This window comes from Egretta garzetta, unplaced genomic scaffold, assembly GCF_000687185.1.
Source record: "Egretta garzetta isolate BGI_Z169 unplaced genomic scaffold, ASM68718v1 scaffold425, whole genome shotgun sequence".
In the NCBI taxonomy this organism is placed as follows: Eukaryota; Metazoa; Chordata; class Aves; order Pelecaniformes; family Ardeidae; genus Egretta; species Egretta garzetta.
In genome coordinates this window covers 1800427-1808166 of record NW_009259796.1, presented here as the reverse complement: position 1 = coordinate 1808166, position 7740 = coordinate 1800427, and positions in this window count along the sequence as shown.

The following is a 7740-nucleotide window of genomic DNA, read 5'->3' as shown; positions in this document are numbered from 1 at the left end:
TAAGGTCCCGGCTCTGGGCCCGGCCGTAACTTGGTATTTGCATAAACTCGGATTTCTGAAAGATGCTCCAATAACTACTCCAAAAGCATTAAAAAAAAAACCCAACCCCCAAAAAAGTGGATCTTCCTGATACAGCTCAGACAGAAATCGATCTTCCGTTCTCAAAAATATTTTTAGAGCCGCTACAACTACCCAGCCCTTTTGCAGTCATTGGGTCCCTGTTCAGTCCCCTTGAGCTGGCACCGTTGGGTCGATGAAGTGGCTTGTGGGGCACGTAGTGCTGCCTCGGGCAGATCTGTGCCAGCACCGCTGCTGCAGCCGGTGCCAGGGCCGCTGGTTGCTGGCAGTGAGCCTGAGCAGGCAGTTAACACACCACGAAGATGAGTTTTCCGCTAGGGATGAGCGAGGAGAGGGTCAATCCCACCCCACAGCCGTGCTCACCCTCCACACCCCACGTTTGCTCAGCAAGAACCAAGAACAGATGCCCAGCTGCAGCCACGTTCCCATGCCAGACACCTGGCGTGGTAGCTGGCCGGCAGTGTACCCAGAAACTCGCTGTGCCACAGTGGTTATCACCTAACTTGAAGGACTTTTTCATAATTTCTATGGTTTATAGCCACAGCATTGTATGAAGTGTAGTGGAAGCAGTGGTGGAACCCCAGGCAGCACGGGTGCTTTAAAGAAAACAACATGGCCCCAGAAGGCACCTGAGAACAGCACCGAGTGTGTCCGATGGGGACAGCCCATGTCTGGCACCACAGACCTCCCCACATCCCAGGGCTTTGGACAATGCCCACTGACTCCATCATGTCAAGGCCTTCTCTCAGGGAGATCAGAGCAGGCAGAGCGGCAACTATGAGTTACAGAAACATTTGACGCCTCTCTTCTTCCCATTGCTTTCTTTACCTGGCAGTTCTCACATCCTCGTAGCCCTTCCCATCATCCATAGGATATATGTGGCCCACCTCTGCAGGGCAGGTGGAAGGTTTGAGCTGCTGGAGGGCTGCACCCCGCCCAGACACAGACTGATCCCTCCATGATGGACGACACTGACAAAAGTTTTTGCTGGAACATTTCTTTACTGATTGGCATGGATCTGACACTACAGCACATGCTTTTATGCTCAGAGTGGATAAAGCACAAATTCATCCGGTGTGTCTCTTGTCTGGTAGCACTCTGTTTAAAAAAGGGAACAAAACAGTACAATATGGTGAAGGAACTGACTGTGTGAGCAATCCTTATATCCCGTATCAGAAGGATTTCTATACTCCTCTCGCATTTCCTACAGGCATATTAACAGCCAAGCTGCCTCTACGGAAGAGCTTATAAGCCCCTTCCAGCCCCAGCGTGAAGGGTAACAACCATAGCAGGAGGGCTCCACTATCCCCTGCTCGCTCCTCCGAGCCACTGGGCTTCGCAGGGCTGGGTGGCAGTGCGAGGGGGCAAGCCCCGGTCCGAGGCACTGCTGCCACCCACACCCCACTCTCCCACATGAGATGCAGCAATCCACACGAGCTGCCAGCAGCTCTGGTAGCCACACTAAAATGTTACTGTGCGTTTTCATACAGAAGTAACTTGTTAATAGCAGAATTAAAACCACCACCAGATATTTGAGAAAAGTCCGAATTTCAGCACTGAGGGGAAAGGGGAAGTCATTTTTTACCTACAGCGCACCAGAGAAAGCATTTAAAGCCACATTCTGCAAAAATCATTTGTATCTAGTTGTCAAAATAAATGCAAAGTTTAAACCTGATGAGCATGAAAAAATTGACTTGCAACTGTTGAAACACAGTATGTAATGAGAAAGGATCTACCTCTGAAGCACCTTGCGGCATAAAACTCTTCCCCTTATGTTATCCTTTAGTGCTAATCCTCAAGTTCCTCACATACAAAAGGACTCCTGCTTATATCCCTTTTATAAAGGTATGGATCAAATAGTTATTTGGCTTTCCATGCTCACTAAAGATGAAGTGACCTTCACCCAGCTAAAGCAGAAATATTTATTTTTAATTTTGGAAGGGTCCATAATAGCATCAATTAGGCTGTATTAAATGATGAATAACAGCAGGACTGAGACACCATAGTTCATAAAACAGTATCCCCCGCCAGTATTGTACTGCGGCACTAATGCAATAAAGGACAGACTACAGGGAGCAAAAACAATTCATAGCAGTGAAAAATCATTAAAATACCATGAAGTCCAAATTAATCCCCTCTTCTCATTTCACTTGGTTGAAGACAGGTATGAAATTTTGTTAAAACACGCTACAAAGCCATCTCTGGTTCTTACACAATTTGAAATTTAGTAAGTAACAAATAAAGATAAGCAAACATGAACTGCAAGTATAACATTTGAAATGGCAAAACTAATCAGTAAACCTGAACATTAAAAGCTGGAATTGGATTCCGCACCTCCCCTGCTGTCACACAGCAGCTACATCTCCCTGAATTCGGTGAGTGTATGAGCACGTGGCCTTCATTAGGCTGCTCCACCTCTGCCTGGGAAAGCACGGGCCTGAGCAGCTCTTTAATTCGACCTACATGCTGCAAAATAGAATCTTATTTTTCAAAACTGGAGTTATATATGTATTTATTCTGTGCAGGTGGACTCAAGCACCCACGCAGAACCCAACTGAAATCAATCAGGTTCAGTGCAGCTGCAATATTCGATCCTCCCAGTACAAGTTTCAGACCTGGTAGTCAAGTTATCACTTTAAGCAACTCAATATCAATGAATATTTAATAAGTTTATATAGAAAATATTTATGCAGCCAACTTTCAATTCACACAAAGTTTTTTTGGTTTGGGTTTTTTGGTTTTTTTAATCTTCTACACATCCGATGCAAAGTATTGCCAACATAGCATAGAACCAGATCACTCATTCTGCAGATCTGTTGATGAAGCTGAGGCACACTGTTTTGGGCCGTGGTCACTGTATACAAAGAACTCTCCTTAAAGGGAATACGAATTTTTCTTTTTTTTTTTTCTTCCTGCAGTCTGGGATTTAAAATATTTGCTGGCCTTCAAGAAGAGCGGAGGCAGGCAAGCGGGCAGCAGTCATCAAGAGCTGCAACGGCGAGTTCTTGGCTGGGCTGCAGGCTGGAAGGTATCAGCTATTTGGTAAGGCACGGCAGCGCGCGCGCAACCAAAGCAATGGACTGTAACAGTAATTTTAATTCCCACAAGTAGCTGGAAAGTTCACACACACGTAAGTTTAAAAGACAGATTTGTAAAAGCGTACAGAGATTGTACCAATGAATAATTTGTCTGTTTCCAAGTGCTAACAGAAATCATTGCCACGTAACTGGCAGTTAAGAACTTCTCTTGGGTTTTGCACTGCAGTAAAGAAAGATATATAGACAATCATAAATAAAAAATACAAAAGAAAGTGATGGGGCAGGGGTTTGTAACAATGAGCCCAGGGACAAGACCCTCACCAAAGAGGACCCTGGTAACAGCCCACTTGCAGAGCTACCTCCCTGATTTTTACAGCTGCCCCAAGAATTAAAAAAACTACCATGAAATAGAGGCCCAAGTCAGTGAAATGCTTAAGTAATTGCTTGGTTTTAATCATGGTCTTAAATATTACTGTAGCCAACTGAAAACTGAATTAAAATCAGCACTACAGTGAAAAAGTTATGTCTTTTCAAATAATACCTAGGGTAAAGTGTTTTGCTTAGTCTCTTGAACCTTGTTTTGGGAGTGGGTCAGCCAGCGTTTCAGGCTCTGCGTGGTCTCATGGTCTTGCCTATGTGCAAAACTAATGGAGTAAAAACTTAAGTGATAAGAGCCACAGGAAGCATGTGAAAGAGGAACGTTCCACAGCTGAGCAGATAACAGCCCTTCACAAATTTGTTCAGACACTTCAGTGTACGCTTTCCACCCTCTACGTTATTTCATGCCAGTTTAATTTAGGCTCCTTAGTTTCAGTATACCAGACCAATCATGTCAAATAATGAAACTTTCCTCAGCAAGGAAAATTCACCATTAAAAACATAAAATTTTCAAAACCCAAAAAATAAAATTTAAAAAACCCAGCAGTAGGCCAGCTTCACATTTTAAACATTACATCTTGTTTGCTTTGATAGAGCAGGAAAAAAAAAAAAAAAAAGCATCTTTTCCTGTGCAGGTAGTTGCACATTACAACTCAGTCACCCCTCCGAGATGAAGAAGGTGGCTGTATTTATCTCAAACTCTGAGCAATGTATAAAGTGAGGGGTAAATAACTGCGATCAAACTCCCCAATTTGAACTACAAAGAAAAAAACCCACCTCATTATTTGCATTTAGTGCTTAAATATTTTATGTCACAGTTCAATATTTTATTTTTCATAATTAATGATTTTTACATGAAGTATTCAGACAACCCAAACCCCGGCTACCTGAATGATTTCTTGTCCCCCCAAAGTGATACCGCCCCAGCCAGAGTTCTCCAAGATTCCTCCGCTAACATCCCTTCACTTAAATGATGGGCTGTGAAAGGTTTGATCCTACTGGAACACTTCCTGACTTGATTTTTTACACTTTAAGACTTGCCTCTCTCATGTTCACAAGGATGGAGCAAGCACAAAGTGAAGGAGTTTTACCTGAAGCTTCAGCAAGACTTTATCTTTTAAACCAAATTATTTTTGGATGAAAGATGGAGGCTTATGCTGTTATACCCCCAGTGTGTGATGAGTTCTAGGTGCTGATTAAAAATTCAGTATCTAGCCTAATCTATTCAGGAGGAATATAGATGCCAAATTCCTCAAACACTGCTCAAAAGTGAAATTCTTAAAACTAAAGTGCAAGTTACAGATCGCAAAGTGTGAACAGAATTTGTATAAAATTGAGTAGCTGCCCAAACTTGGAGATCTATGAATTTGTTTAACATTATATTGTGGCATCAGTAGTAGAAACGTGTGAGAAAAAACTGCACAACAGCCTTTAAAATTGGAGATGTTTATATTTTGCAGCCTTCCTACTCTGCATAACCTCTAACAGCTTATTCAGTCTCATGCAGTAGCAGCAACTGATTTCCCTCCAAACACACTTATTTCCAATAATGCTGAAGTCTTCAGCAGACATTCAATTAAGTGATGGGTGCAGCAATCTGCCTTCTGAAGTACTCATTTTCTCTTCGATGTTCTTTCTGAACTGTGCGTGCAGAAACTGTGCTGCAGAAGCAGCTGGCATGGACCAAAATTAAACCAGCTAGTCGTAACGCAGAAATATATAGCAAAGTGGACAACCTATTTGTAGCAAGCTGTTCTGCTACCCCAGCCCCCACCCCATTTCTTCTTTACATTCACCTCCAGTTGCACAGGTGACATTTTCAATAAAGTTAATTTCAATAAATATTTATAAATTCCTGTTTGTGCAGCTGAAGGAATTCCAGAACTTTATGAATGTCCTGAGGACACTGCAGTGTAGTTAAGCCTCTATTTGACTTTTATTAAAATTAGAAATCTTTTCTTAGCTATTCTGTAACTGGTTTATGTTTTAAAGGAAATTAAGAGATTCTACTTTTATAACTGCACACCTTAAAACAATGGGCAATGTACTGTTTCGCATCAAGAAGTTCCAAAACCTTTGTCAGATCACACATTAGAGCTACCTCAGCCACACACATTAGGGTATCTCTAAACTCCCTAAGACCAAAACCATGAACCTGGGTTAATTAATGCCTTAAATCCTCCACTCCCATGCCCAGGAACTCCTAAATCTCTTCAGCTGGTCAATGCACCTCTCCCCCTTGTTAGCATCCCCACACCGGGGGGCCTTGCCCAGGCACCAGTGCCATGCAGGGCATCACCCCACACCTCCTACTGTGCTGCAGGGTGCTGGGGGCCTCACTTGCCTCCCCAAGGACAGCAGGCAGCAGAAGCCACACAACAACGTCCCCTTGGGTCTAAACATTCAGATGATGGAGCAAAATAGCTGGTCCTCACTTGACTACAGATTGGACAAATTCAAATCCCAGGGAAGAGTCCCCAGTCCATGTCTTAGAATTCAAATACAGAGCTCAGGACAAAAGAGAGTGAGAATTTAGTGTTTCTCATGTAACTAACATGCAACATGCTGGTCTAGGAAAGATCTTGAAATTAATCCATTGCATCTCTTGAAAACTCAGTGAGTAACATAAAGTAATTTGCTATTAACTCTTGAAAATCTTCAGGATTTGAGAAAAAGGGACTCTCTTATCAAATCTTTACTCTGTATCACAGAGGACTTCCTACAGGCTGGCATGAAAGATGAGCACCCCCGGTGAAACGTAACTGCCTAGAAATCAGCCTTTATTGTAAACTTTTCTCTTTTTTTAATTATCTAGTATAGTTACCCTCTGTAACAAGGACAAGAATCCCCAGCCTCTCAATTCACACAACAGCCAGAATTCAATTCCAATCTTAAATTTTATAGCCAATTCTTTTCCAGTTTGCCCAAGGCAATATTCCCCATTCAGCTGATCAGCAGACAGTTCTTTTCCCATAGTGCAGGGAAGGCAAACTAAAATGCTAGGAAAAAATTAAGTCACCAGCATCCCAAGAGATGCAGATTTTATAATAAAAATGACCAGTACCAGCAGTAATAAAAAATCTCTATACTCCAGTCAGTTCAGAAGGTTCACCTCCAGTCTCTGAGCTTCTCTGTTTGCAGCAGTGCAGTGTTATATCTCACAATATCTAGCCAGTGAAAACATCTGGCTAAATCATTCCTGCAACATCGAAGGTGTACTTTTTTAGCATGGCTAAAAAGATGAAAACTGGTTTCCACCTTCAATGATGACTTTGGTGGTGATCTTGATTGCTGGTAATGATCTTGGAAGTTGAATCCTGAGCACAGGCTAATTCCCTGATCCATCTTCCACAAATCCAAACTGCATGCATGAACTCCACCCTTCTCTTCCCATGACAGCTAAATTTTATGCCCAGAACAGTCTGTCACACAGAATTAACCTATTCTGCTAGGTTAAATCTTTTCATGAAAGATTTCTGAGACCTATTACATAGACCTTATGCTTACCTTCCTCCATGCTCACCTTTCTACAGGCACACTTACCATACACAAGTTCTGCTGACCATAGTCTCAGACCTAGGTCCAGCCTCAGAACCCCAAGAACCAGAATCAGGAAACAGATTCCACACTTGCTTGCAGGCAACCTCTTAACAAGGTCTGGAAGAGTAAACCTGATGGTCTGTATTTAAAGCAAGCAGCTACAGGAAGTCTTCCAGTCTACACAAGAGTTAAAAGTAGAGCAAGTAGGACCAGGGATATCACAACATACCGTGTTTCTTGACCGTGAGCTCTAAGTGAAGACTGTTAGTAATTGGGACTTGTCGTCTCTCCCAAATGAATGCTCTGGGCTCTAACATCAGGAGTTCTTATTCCAGCTTTTCCCATCTCGCGGGGGCATCTGAGGTCTCTTTTCTCTTATCAGTCTTTCACAGATCTTGCAGAAACTAAATTATCTTGGAGGCATTTGCTCCTCTCAGATCTGACCAATGGGTTCAAGCATCATTGGAGAAAAGGGGAGAGAGGGAGGCACGGCCAGAGTAACAGCTCACTGCTATGAGATGGCCCCAGTTCTGCATTTCCTTCCTCCCATGCACCTCACCACATAAACATGCCTACCCCGTGCTTGTCCTGTCTTTCGACAAGGGAAGTGGTTAAACAAGTACTAGAGCTGGTGGTGGGAAAACGATGGGAGTACACGAGCAGAGCAGAAGCGATCGGGATGCAGAGTGCAGCCCTGATTCAGCCC